This window comes from Anomaloglossus baeobatrachus, unplaced genomic scaffold, assembly GCF_048569485.1.
Source record: "Anomaloglossus baeobatrachus isolate aAnoBae1 unplaced genomic scaffold, aAnoBae1.hap1 Scaffold_176, whole genome shotgun sequence".
Lineage (NCBI taxonomy): Eukaryota > Metazoa > Chordata > Amphibia > Anura > Aromobatidae > Anomaloglossus > Anomaloglossus baeobatrachus.
Window position 1 is genome coordinate 387477 of NW_027441946.1, and position 13538 is coordinate 401014.

The 13538-nt window shown below is 47.3% G+C and overlaps 1 pseudogene; it reads left to right on the forward strand.

Moving 5' to 3' along the window:
- Nucleotides 1-202: 202 nt before the first annotated feature.
- Nucleotides 203-409, forward strand: LOC142260738 (U2 spliceosomal RNA; annotated as a pseudogene).
- Nucleotides 410-13538: the final 13129 nt, after the last annotated feature.

Genomic DNA, 13538 nt, shown 5'->3' on the forward strand with positions numbered 1-13538 from the left:
GTGCCACTCAAGGCCGTAACCAATTCGGGTTATAGCTTCTCGGCCTTTTGGCTAAGATCAAGTGTAGTTTCGGAGGACGCTACCTTGGTCGGTACTGGAAGGTGCCTGGGATTGCACGTCTGCCGGCCTTGAGGAAGTGTGTGCGCCTTCTGGTGACACATAGCCCTCTTGTGCCTGGACGGTTCCCAGGCAACGGGAGGCGATCACCTTTGTTATTTTGAAGTCCTACTGATAAACAGAAAAAAAAAAAAATTAAATCTGTTCTTATCAGTTTAATATCTGATACGTCCCCTCTCTGGGGACCATATATTAAATGGATTTTTAGAACAAGGAGATGGAAAAAATCTTGCTCTGTCCACTCCACGCATTGACCTGGTATTGCAGTACCTCCAGGACCGGTGCACCCCTTCTTAACCCAGTTTCCAAAAGCAGAACTCAATTCACCTGATTCAAATGAGCCCCATTAGTGAATTGAAAGAAAGCAAAAACTTTATATGCACCTCAATTTGGCCAATTCACTTTTCACACTTTCACCCTTTTTTTTATCTTTCACACCTTTTACTTGCTTTATTGATGCAAAAGCTGTGCCAAATAGCAAACTCATCTCCACTCAACTTGACCAACTCTGCTATGTCCCGTGCAGTATCTTATTCTCAGTCTTATCTAGATCATTTGCAATTGAATAGAATAGATCCCTTTTGGACACATTGGATTCAGCTGCTGCAGTGACTGCAGGTGTTAGAAGATGCAGACTTGGCATCAGGTGCTGTCTATCAGATTCCACTCCAATTAAAGCTTCCATTGTTTTTCGGTGTTTTCTTTGAGCAATGATGATGTCTTTAGTGATCTGTTGGCTCCCTCTCCTGGAGGAAGAGTTTGCTTGCTCTTGGACTTTCAAAAAGAGAGGTCATGATAGACATTTAGCTTCTGAGCCCAATTGGGGACAGTCATGGGTGATGAATGTTTTGCAACCTGCTGCGAAGCCTGATACCGCAATATAAGGAACGTCAAATACTAAGAATGGGCGGCCTATGAAAGAATTAGTACTTTCATTAAGCATACTTAAACGGCTAATTGGGAATAGACAAACTGTAAAAAGCCCTCTGAGAAAGCCCCTCTCTAACCTTTGTTAGTAAGCTTTTCTGTAGTCTGCCTGTTGATGTATTTTCCGTTTGAACAGTGCACAACATGAAGTGACGGAACACTGGCTTGTCACAATGTCCCCCGCTGACATCACGATAGCGCTGCTGCCTAGAAAGCCAGCTGCGCAGCAGAAGTTGCTCTTTGGGTGGGATGGTGGGCTAATGTATCTATTCCTGCTTGGTGTGAGTTTGACATGATCTAGAGCAACGAGTTCCAGCGGCTAGCGGTTGATTATTGGCTGTAATGGGGCTTTCTGGCTGGTGCCAGCCTTTCTTCTTAGCACACAGGAACCACAATCCCTACACCATGCTTCGATGGATTCTCTCATCCCAGCCCAGTAAAACTACATATTTCACACAGTTATAAGCAGCCCATGGGCATTCACCTGGATTAAAACCCATAACAGCTCATAGACCAAACAATCAATCTACCACTGGACCAAAGACAGGAAGCTAAATCCACTGCCTGCGGTAACTAACTTAATCCTATAGTCTACTCACACAACAAACCCAAGAGAAAGGAAAAAAACATGGCTTCGATTATCCATCCAATGAAAACGCATAACCATTGTGAGCCATTGGACAATGCAATTGCACACATGGTGACATGGTGCACGGCCCAATGAATCAAGTCTGTACTTCATATTCACGGTTTAAGCCCTTGGGTTCTAATGTGTCCAGAGTACATATCCAGAAAGATTCCCTTTCTTTGTGCTAAGCACAAGTCAACAATACGTTGTAAGCAGATTCTATTACCAGTCCCACACCATTTTGTGACGCATAATCGCACAGTGGCCCAATTAAGATTCCAAGTCATCGAACATGTCCCAGCCATACGCAGAGGAGGCGATAGAATTAGGAAGCTCAAAGAAAGGGAATCTTTCTGGATATATACTCTGGGCACGTTGGAACCCAAGGGCTTAAACCATGAATATGAAGAACCGACTTGATTCATTGGGCCGTGCACATTTTTTCTAACGCCCGGTTCTTTTTCGTGTTCACACTATATATGGCTCCAGTATGTATGGAGTTCCATTCTTCCTTGTTTTTTATTTGTCATGTTTGTCTGATTACCTTGTCTAACAGTTTTTTCTCCCCTTTCTTTACCTTCCAGGTTCCCATAGTCACGTGAAATATCCCTGTTGCACTTGATTACGGCTCACTATTCACTATAGGATGTCTTATATCTAACATCACACTCTCACCCATCAGCACTCTATAGGTTTGTATAAGGTATGCGCTTACACATCCGGTCCTCCATAGGTATTTCCACTTATGTAGCACTATCCCTATGATCACTCATAACTCATACCCTTGTAGTCAATTACAGCCTCCTCTCTCCCCTCTCCCCTTCTCCCTTTCCATCTATAATTTTGCCAGTACAATATTAGTTTACATTAGGCACACACTCACATATTCCTTTCCTTAGTGACTTATTGTAATTCACATTCGCATACAATTCTCTATGCCTGCCCCATTACTACATTCATACCTACTTGACCCTATCCTGATACCCCTTGTCTCACCTTGTTGGTCCCTACACCTGTTATCATCTCCTTTCCTGTGTCTGTCTTGTCACACAACACATTTTAGCATATCCCTTGTGCTCCTTATTACCTGTCCTGCCTATTAGAATTATGTCCATTATGTCCATGCATGGCCCAATGAATCAAGTCTGTACTTCATATTCATGGTTTAAGCCTTTGGGTTCCAATGTGCCCAGAGTATATATCCAGAAAGATTCCCTTTCTTTGAGCTTCCTAATTCTATTGCCTCCTCTACGTATGGCTTGGACATGTTCGATGACTTGGAATCTTAATTGGATCACTGTGTGATTATGCGTCACAAAATGGTGTGGGACTGGTAATAGAATCTGCTTACAATGTATTGTTGACTTGTGTTTAGCTCAAAGAAAGAGAATCTTTCTGGATATGTACTCTGGGCACATTAGAACCCAAGGGCTTAAACCGTGAATATGAAGTAAAGACTTGATTCATTGGGCCATGCACCATGTCACCATGTGTCCAATTGCATTGTCCAATGGCTCACAATGGTTATGCGTTTTCATTGGATGGATAATCGAAGCCATGTTTTTTTCCTTTCTGTTGGGTTTGTTGTGTGAGTAGCCTATAGGATTAAGTTGGTTACCGCAGGCAGTGGATTTAACTTCCTGTCTTTGGTCCAGTGGTAGATGGATTGTCTGGTCTATGAGCTGTTATTGGTTTGAATGCAGGTGAATGCCCATGGGCTGCTTATGACTGTGTAAAATATGTAGTTTTACTGGGCTGGGATGAGAGAATCCATTGAAGCATGGTGTAGGGATTGTGGTTCCTGTGTGCTAAGAAGAGAGGCTGGCACCAGCCAGAAAGCCCCATTGCAGCCAATAATCACTTAATAACTTTTTCAACTTGTCATCATATGGGAGGCCTTCCATTCCTTGTAGTAGTCTAGTTGCCCACCTTTGAACTGACTCTAACTTCTGAATGTCCTTTTTAAAATGTGGAGCCCAAAACTGGTTCCCATATTCCAGATGTAGCCTTACAAGTGATTTATAGAGGTTGATCATCTTTACTTATCATTTAAAACTTTCAAACTGGTACACTCAACACATAAAGCCCCCCCCTTTTAAAGAGTAGTTTCCCTGTACCTAAGTGGGGGTCTACCTAGGTTGGAGCGAGTGGACCTTCGGGGTCCGGTGTCAGTGGTGACAGGCAGTGGGGCAGAGGGAACAGTCAGTTCCTCCTCCCTGCTATCATGTGGGGCAGGCGGAGGCGTAGGGGAGCTGGGTACAGGTACATCCCTGGGCACTGGCTCGCGGTTAACCGTTTCCATCATTTCTTCATCCACGGGTTGTGGGAACAGTATCACTGGAAGGATCACCGCACCGTTCTGTGTAGGCCAGTCTGCTGGAAAATCACCCATCATGGTGTGGATTACCTCTTTTTCCTTCTCCACTGGACTGGGAACTGGAGCCTCATCCGCTACTCTCAATGCTGGTGGGCACTTCTTCAGGTGGTCTCGGGAAACCGTGGCCAAAGTCCCCCCCTGGTCACGGCTGATCTGGTAGGCCTTCCCATTCTCCCATCCTGTGGGCTGGACTACATACGGGGTTTTTTCCCATTGATCATCCAGCTTGTGGGCCCTTCTTTTCCGCTTCAGCACTACATCCCCAGGTTGGAAGGAACCGGCAGGCGCCTTCTTGTTGAAGCACTGCTCCTGTTGTCCCCGACTCCGGCACAAGTTCTTTTCAACATACTCCTGGACCTGTCGGTACTGTGTCCTCCGCCGAGTGTCCCATTCAGCTGTCGACAGGAGTGCTTCTGAAGCTTCCAAGCCCATTTCCAGATCCACTGGTAGCCGGCCGGGACGAGCTCTCATCAGGTATGCTGGAGTGCATTTCGTAGAGCTGGAAGGGATGTTGTTGTACATATCGACCAGGTCAGGTAGCTTCTCCAGCCACAGGTTCCGCTCTTCCAGTGGTAACGTCTTGAGGAGGCCCAGGACCAAGTGGTTCATCTTTTCACAAATGCCATTGGTTTGGGCGTGGTAAGGCGTGGTCCGGATTTTCTTGCAGCCGTACAACTGGCAGAATTCCTGGAATACCTCTGCTTCAAAGGCCGGACCCTGGTCGGTAAGCACCCTCTCCGGGTACCAATGCGGTCAACAGAAATAAGCCTGGAAAGCCTTAGCAGCGGTGCGGCCGGTTAAGTCCTTAACTGGGACAACCACCAGGAACCTCGAGTAGTGGTCTACGATGGTCAGAGCGTAGGTGTACCCACTTCGGCTGGGGGTGAGCTTTACATGGTCAAGGGCAACCAGCTCCAGCGGTTGGTGTGTAATGATCGGGTGTAGGGGTGCCTTCTGGCTGGCCTCGTCCTTCCTTCTCAATGCGCAAGGGCCACATTCTCGGCACCAGGCCTCCACAGATTCCCGCATTCCACTCCAATAGAACCGCTCTCTTAACAACATCTCTAGCTTCTTCCACCCGAAGTGCACTGCACCATCATGGTATGCTTGCAGGACGGTGGGCACTTTAGCCTGGGGAATCACCAGCTGGCGGATCTTCTCGTGAGTCTTTGGATTAATCAGCTCGCGATACAACTTCCCCTGGTGTAGGTATAGCCGGGTCCGTTCTTGCCACAGACGTTGGGCTTCGGCAGGGGCAGCAGGGTCTATCCCAGCAGAACCCTGTTCCACTAGAGTCTTGACCAGGCGGACAGCAGGTGCCTGGTCCTGAGCTTCCTGCCAGTCCTGTCGGGGCAGCGGATCCAGGTTCACCCGTTGTTGGTAGACGTGCACCTTCTCAGTGAATGGCCGGTGAAATGCAGGCAACTCGATCTCTTCGAGGTCATCATCCTCTGGCCCCTCTTCCGACAGGTGGGGCATCCGGGAGAGTGCATTGGCATTGACGTTGGTACGGCCGGCCCGGTACTTGATGGTGAAATCGTAGTTGGCTAACCTGGTCACCCACCGCTGCTCCAACGCGCCCAGCTTGGCCGTATCTAGATGGGTCAGCAGGTTATTGTCTGTGTACGCGGTGAACTTGGCTGCTGCCAGGTAATGGCGGAAACGCTCGGTGATAGCCCACACCAGTGCCAAGAGCTCAAGCTTGAAGGAGATGTAGTTCTCAGGGTTCCTCTCAGTCGGTCGGAGTTTTCGGCTAGCATAAGCTATTACCTTTTCCCTTCTGTCTTGGACCTGGGATAGAACAGCCCCCAAGCCCACATTGCTGGCGTCGGTGTAGAGGATGAATGGGCGGCTGTAGTCAGGGTACGCTAGGATTTCCTCTCCGGTCAGGGCTGTTCTCAGCTGGCGGAAGGATTCCTCATGCTTTTCTTCCCACACCAATGGGGCTACTAGGGATCTACCACCCTTGGTCTGTCCTACGAGGAGGTCTTGCATGGGGGCAGCCATCTTTGTGTACCCCTTAATGAAGCGACGGTAATATCCCACCAGGCCCAGAAACTGCCTCACTTCCCTCACTGTGGTCGGTCTCGGCCAGTCTTGGATGGCGGTGATCTTCTCGGGGTTGGGGGCGACACCTTCCGCACCAACCACATGTCCTAGGTACTGCACTCTGGGTTTCAGCAGATGACACTTTGAGGGCTTCAACTTCATCCCATACTTGGCAAGGGACGCGAACACCTCGGCTAGGTGCTCCAGGTGGGCTTCATACGTCTGTGAGTACACAATCACATCATCCAAGTACAGCAAAACGGTCCCATAGGCAGTCTTCTCTCGGTCTTCCGGTGCCACGGCCACCTGCCAGTACCCGCTGGTGAGGTCAAGGGTGGAGAAGTAGTTAGCGGTTCTCAGCGAGGCCAGGGACTCTTTGATGCGGGGCAGAGGGTAAGCATCCTTATGCGTTATCTGGTTAATCTTCCGGTAATCCACACACATCCGCATGGTGCCATCCTTCTTCTTAACCAGCACCAACGGAGCGGCCCAGGGACTACAGCTGTCCCTAATAACCTCTGCCTCCTTCATGTTCCTCAACATGTCTTTGGCGCATTGGTAGTGCGCAGGGGGAATAGGCCTGTATCTCTCTTTAATAGGGGAGTGTGTACCGGTAGGGATGTGGTGTTGAACCCCTTTAATCTGCCCAAAATCTAGAGGGTGCTTGCTAAAAACCCGCTCATACTCCTGTACCACCCGGTATACCCCTTCCTTGTGGTGTATGGGGGTATCATCAGTGCCGACATGTAGCTCTCGATACCACTCGCCTAACTCCCCCAGGGATGAGTGGGAACCGGCAGCAGGCGGTGTGACCGGGGGAACGGCTTCATGGATCGTGTGGGGATCTAGAGTGAACAATTTGGCAAGGGTAGCGTACCGGGTGGTGCATGAATGCACACATATTGGTTTTATAATCTTATTGTATTACTTTATATTCTTATTTCACTTGTGCATATCTCCACCATAATCCTGGCTAAGAAATATAGCTTTTTTTGGGGTACACAGGTAGTAAGGTCTTCTTTCTATTTCTTTAGGGGTGATATAGCCTGGTGGAACTCTAGACCTCTAACATTATATATGCACCCTTTTTCTTTATGGTTCTTGGACACCTTATAACATTCTTCCATACATATATATCTTTCTCATAAATTATAAATAATTAGGCATTTTTATATATTTTATTTACATTTTCATAAATAACTTTTTACAAAGCATGGGGGACATTCTCACATACATATAATTTTCATGTACGCATTCTGAAAATTTACGCATAAACCGTACACACTCCTTTTTGTAACAATTTCTATAACTCATTCGCTGAACTCTCATCCCGGATATTCATTCTTACACCGAATTTCCTGTTATAACACAACATTCATGACTTTTATTCAATTTATTTTTATTTTTTAGGTTTATTAGTAGTGATGAGCGAGTACTAAAAAGCTCGGGTGCTCGAAGCTCGGGCCGAGCCTCCCAAGATACTCGTGTACTCGGCCCGAGCACCGAGCCCAATGTTATCCTATGGGAGACCCGAGTATTTTTGTGAAATGACCACCGGCAGCATGTAGAAACCCTAAAAATGGCACAAAAGTCTCCGAAGAGTGCTCAAATGACATGGCAACAGCATGGGGAAGACCCCTTGAAGCATTTATCACTCAAAAGTCACAGCTGTGAATAATTTTGTCCACGTTTTACGCCATTTTTACGGACTCACCAGAAAACCTTCCAAAATGACACCAAAATGATTTTTCATAGCGGAAATGTTAAGGGCACATACCCAATAGTGAGATAGAGCTAATGTATGTTACTTTTTGAGATCAATACATGAAAGATTTTACGTAAAACATTGTGTGGCACTCCGATGTCCCTGAGAAGAGACGTGCATAAAGGCCTCTGAGTCTAATGTGCCCATTTTGAGGAACTGAGTCTTTGTAGTATTTTCCTTTGCCAGGGCAGTCCAAAATTGTGAGGTTCACCAATGCCCCTGCATACAGACGTGCATGATGGCCTGTAAACCTGAAGTGCCCATTGTAAGGAAGTGGGTCTATTGTAGTATAGCCCTTAGGCAGGGCAGCCAAAAATTGGGAGGCTCCACGTTGTCCCTGGATAGAGACGTGCATGAGGGCCTCAAAACATTAAGTGTCCAGTGTCAGGAAGTGGGTGTATTATAGTATAGCCCTTAGGCAGGGCAGCCAAAAATTGGGAGGCTCCACGTTGTCCCTGGATAGAGACGTGCATGAGGGCCTGTAAACCTGAAGTGCCCATTGGAAGGAAGTGGGTCTTTTGTAGTATAGCCCTTTGGCAGGGCAGCCAAAAATTGGGAGGCTCCACGTTGTCCCTGGATAGAGACGTGCATGAGGGCCTGTAAACCTGAAGTGCCCATTGGAAGGAAGTGGGTCTTTTGTAGTATAGCCCTTTGGCAGGGCAGCCAAAAATTGGGAGGCTCCACGTTGTCCCTGGATAGAGACATGCATGAGGGCCTCAAAACATTAAGTGTCCATTGTCAGGAAGTGGGTGTATTATAGTATAGCCCTTAGGCAGGGCAGCCAAAAATTGGGAGGCTCCACGTTGTCCCTGGATAGAGACGTGCATGAGGGCCTGTAAACCTGAAGTGCCCATTGGAAGGAAGTGGGTCTTTTGTAGTATAGCCCTTTGGCAGGGCAGCCAAAAATTGGGAGGCTCCACGTTGTCCCTGGATAGAGACGTGCATGAGGGCCTCAAAACATTAAGTGTCCATTGTCAGGAAGTGGGTGTATTATAGTATAGCCCTTTGGCAGGGCAGCCAAAAATTGGGAGGCTCCACGTTGTCCCTGGATAGAGACGTGCATGAGGGCCTCAAAACATTAAGTGTCCATTGTCAGGAAGTGGGTGTATTATAGTATAGCCCTTAGGCAGGGCAGCCAAAAATTGGGAGGCTCCATGTTGTCCCTGGATAGAGACGTGCATGAGGGCCTCAAAACATTAAGTGTCCATTGTCAGGAAGTGGGTCTTTTGTAGTATAGCCCTTTGGCAGGGCAGCCAAAAATTGGGAGGCTCCACGTTGTCCCTGGATAGAGACGTGCATGAGGGCCTCAAAACATTAAGTGTCCATTGTCAGGAAGTGGGTGTATTATAGTATAGCCCTTAGGCAGGGCAGCCAAAAATTGGGAGGCTCCACGTTGTCCCTGGATAGAGACGTGCATGAGGGCCTCAAAACATTAAGTGTCCATTGTCAGGAAGTGGGTCTTTTGTAGTATAGCCCTTTGGCAGGGCAGCCAAAAATTGGGAGGCTCCACGTTGTCCCTGGATAGAGACGTGCATGAGGGCCTCAAAACATTAAGTGTCCATTGTCAGGAAGTGGGTGTATTATAGTATAGCCCTTTGGCAGGGCAGCCAAAAATTGGGAGGCTCCACGTTGTCCCTGCATAGAGACGTGCATGAGGGCCTCAAAACATTGTTCCCATTGCAAAGGAGCGGGTCTCCTGTCGTTGTAATGTCCATTCTGCAAAGAATGGGCGAAAAAATTTACCACTGGGGGTATACCTGAAACAAAGGCCTAACTCTTGTAACGGTCATCATGGTGGCGCATGAGGAGAAGGAGGAGCAGTCCAGCGATTATCCAAAGTCCAGAAGTGTGTACCCATGGGTGACTGGAGGTACATGGCAAATTCCCGTTACAAACTTTAAATTCCGCTCTCATTTGCTGGTGGTGTGGTGAAGTCTGGCCCAATCCAACCCTTGTTCATCTTGATCAGAGTCAGCCTGTCAGCATTTTCAGTTGACAGGCGGGTGCGTTTATCTGTAATGATTCCACCTGCGGCACTAAAAACATGCTCTGACAAAACGCTAGCGGCAGGGCAGGCCAGGACTTCCAAGGCGTAGAGAGCCAATTCATGCCACGTGTCCACCTTGGATACCCAATAATTGTAAGGCACAGAGGAATGTCGGAGTACAGTTGTTCGATCTGCAAGGTACTCCTTGAGCATCTGGGCAAACTTAGGATTTCTTGTGGCACTACCCCGCACCTCAGGGGCTGTGGTACGTGAGGGGCTGAGAAAACTGTCCCACATCTTAAAGACTGTTCCCCTACCTCTGGCGGATTGGACTTGTGCCTCTCTCGGCTGTACGCCTTGGTTGTCCACTGATTCCTGACCTATGCCGCTAGCGTTTTGTGAGGGGAATGCTTTGCCTACTTCCGTGACTATGGCCTTCCGGAACTGCTGCATTTTGGTTGACCTCTCCGCCTCGGGAATAAGAGACATAAAGTTCTCCTTGTAGCGTGGGTCTAACAGTGTTACCAACCAGTAATGATTGTCGGCCAAGATGTTCTTAACGCGAGGGTCACGAGACAGGCAGCTTACCATAAAGTCAGCCATGTGCGCCAGACTCTTAACAGCCAGGACTTCAGTAGCCTGACCAACACGTTGACTGAACATGCTGTCCTCCTCCTCCTCCTCCTCCTCCTCCTCATCTACCCTGTCCTCTGGCCAGCCACGCTGAACCGAGGATATGACTGGTGTGCATGTCATATCCTCAATTTGGCCGGAGATTTGCTCCATGTCTTCATCCTCCTCCTCGTCATAGTCCTCCACTGCACGTTGTGATGAGACGAGGCTGGGCTGTGTGTTATCACCCACACCCACTACTGTTTCTTGCTGCAACTCATCGCGCTCCGCCTGCAATGCATCATGTTTGGTTTTGAGCAGAGACCGTTTTAGAAGGCAGAGTAGCGGTATGGTGACGCTAATAATGGCGTCATCTTATACCTTTATGATGTTATTGTTTATTCTAAAGCAAACAAGATTTTAGGGTGTATAAAAAGGGAGATTAGATCCGGTGATCCCAACGTATTGTTAACCCTCTATAAATCACTTGTAAGGCCACATCTGGAATATGGGGTAAAGTCCTGAGCAGGTTGATAACCATTGGTTTGAGCATGGTAGGGTGTAGTGCGCATCTTCCTGCATCCGCCATAACCTTCCCTTAGGATATACTGTGCCCTTATCAGATTGGTTGTACAAGGTTGCTTCTCTTATTGGATGGATTTCAAGCTGCATGGATAATGTTCATTTAAATGATGTGGATAGAAAGACTGAAGATATCTACATGTAGTCTGAAATCCATCATGAATCAATACTATTTTACACAGTCATAAGCAGCCCATGGGCATTCACCTGCATTCAAACCAATAACAGCTCATAGACCAGACAATCCATCTACCACTGGACCAAAGACAGGAAGTTAAATCCACTGCCTGCGGTAACCAACTTAATCCTATAGGCTACTCACACAACAAACCCAACAGAAAGGAAAAAAACATGGCTTCGATTATCCATCCAATGAAAACGCATAACCATTGTGAGCCATTGGACAATGCAATTGGGCACTTGGTGACATGGTGCACGGCCCAATGAATCAAGTCTTTACTTCATATTCACGGTTTAAGCCCTTGGGTTCTAATGTGCCCAGAGTACATATCCAGAAAGATTCTCTTTCTTTGAGCTAAACACAAGTCAACAATACATTGTAAGCAGATTCTATTACCAGTCCCACACCATTTTGTGACGCATAATCACACAGTGATCCAATTAACATTCCAAGTCATCGAACATGTCCAAGCCATACGCAGAGGAGGCAATAGAATTAGGAAGCTCAAAGAAAGGGAATCTTTCTGGATATATACTCTGGGCACATTGGAACCCAAAGGCTTAAACCATGAATATGAAGTACAGACTTGATTCATTGGGCCATGCATGGACATAATGGACATAATTCTAATAGGCAGGACAGGTAATAAGGAGCACAAGTTATATGCTAAAATGTGTTGTGTGACAAGACAGACACAGGAAAGGACATGATAACAGGTGTAGGGACCAACAAGGTGAGACAAGGGGTATCAGGATAGGGTCAAGTAGGTATGAATGTAGTAATGGGGCAGGCATAGAGAATTGTATGTGAATGTGAATTACAATAAATCACTAAGGAAAGGAATATGTGAGTGTGTGCCTAATGTAAACTAATATTGTACTGGCAAAATTATAGATGGAAAGGGAGAAGGGGAGGGGGGGAGAGAGGAGGCTGTAATTGACTACAAGGGTATGAGTTATGAGTGATCATAGGGATAGTGTTACATAAGTGGAAATACCTATGGAGGACCGGATGTGTAAGCGCATACCTTATACAAATCTATAGAGTGCTGATGGGTGAGAGTGTGATGTTAGATATAAGACATCCTATAGTGAATAGTGAGCCGTAATCAAGTGCAACAGGGATATTTCACGTGACTATGGGAACCTGGAAGGTAAAGAAAGGGGAGAAAAAACTGTTAGACAAGGTAATCAGACATAATGTAACCAGTTGATCAGACATGATCACCTGGTTTGAGACCCCCTGCCTTACACTATATAGATATCATGTTCATTCCCCATCTATCTTGCTCAGGAGAGCATCTCCCTCCCCCGGCACCAAGAGCAGCTCATACTGAATTGTTACATTGACTAGTAACACTGCACACAGAAATGCACCTTAATATTCCACTGTTAACCCTTTCCTCCCAGCAGTAACACACAACTCCTCACCTTGATATCATGGTGATTTATGGTCAGAATGACTTCAATGCGATCAGTGATTTCTATTCTAGCTCTGCTCACATAGATTTTATATCCACACTCAACTATAGGCCGTTCTTCATATTTTGGGGGCTTTTAGTCAGATATACTAGTTTGTGCCTGTATAGTATTGGTGTAGATGGGAGTGTAGGGCATGGGTTACATGGCACTGTGGTGGAATACTGATGGGAGGTATTGGTGCTGTGTTTGATGCTTCTACTGGGTATTTTCCTACAAATACTGGAACAGCTCACTGCTTAGAATGATCCTTCCCAGCTCTATAATATATTATATATACCCCACAATGCAGGCTCACACACACATTTGTCTCAAGTGTGTTGTAGGGACACAGATACAGTCTTGGTCATGTGACTAAAGGCTACTTTACACACTGCGATATCGGTCCCGATATCGCTAGTGTGGGTACCCGCCCCCATCTGTTGCGCGACACGGGCAAATCGCTGCCCATGCCGCACAACACCGACCAGACCCGTCACACATACTTACCTGCCCGGCGACGTCGCTGTGTCCGGCGAACCGCCTCCTTTCTAAGGGGGCGGTCCGTGCGGCGTCACAGCGACGTCACTGAGCGACCGCCCAATAGCAGCGGAGGGGCGGAGATGAGTGGCCGGAACATCCCGCCCACCTCCTTCCTTCCTCATAGCGGCTGGGAGGCAGGTAAGGAGAGGTTCCTCGTTTCTGCGGTGTCACACGGAGCGATGTGTGCTACCGCAGGAGCGACGAACTACATCGTTACTGCTGCAGTAACGATAATCGAGAATGGAGACCCATGTCACCGATGAGCGATTTTGCACGTTTTTGCAACGATGCAAAATCGCTCATCGGTATCACA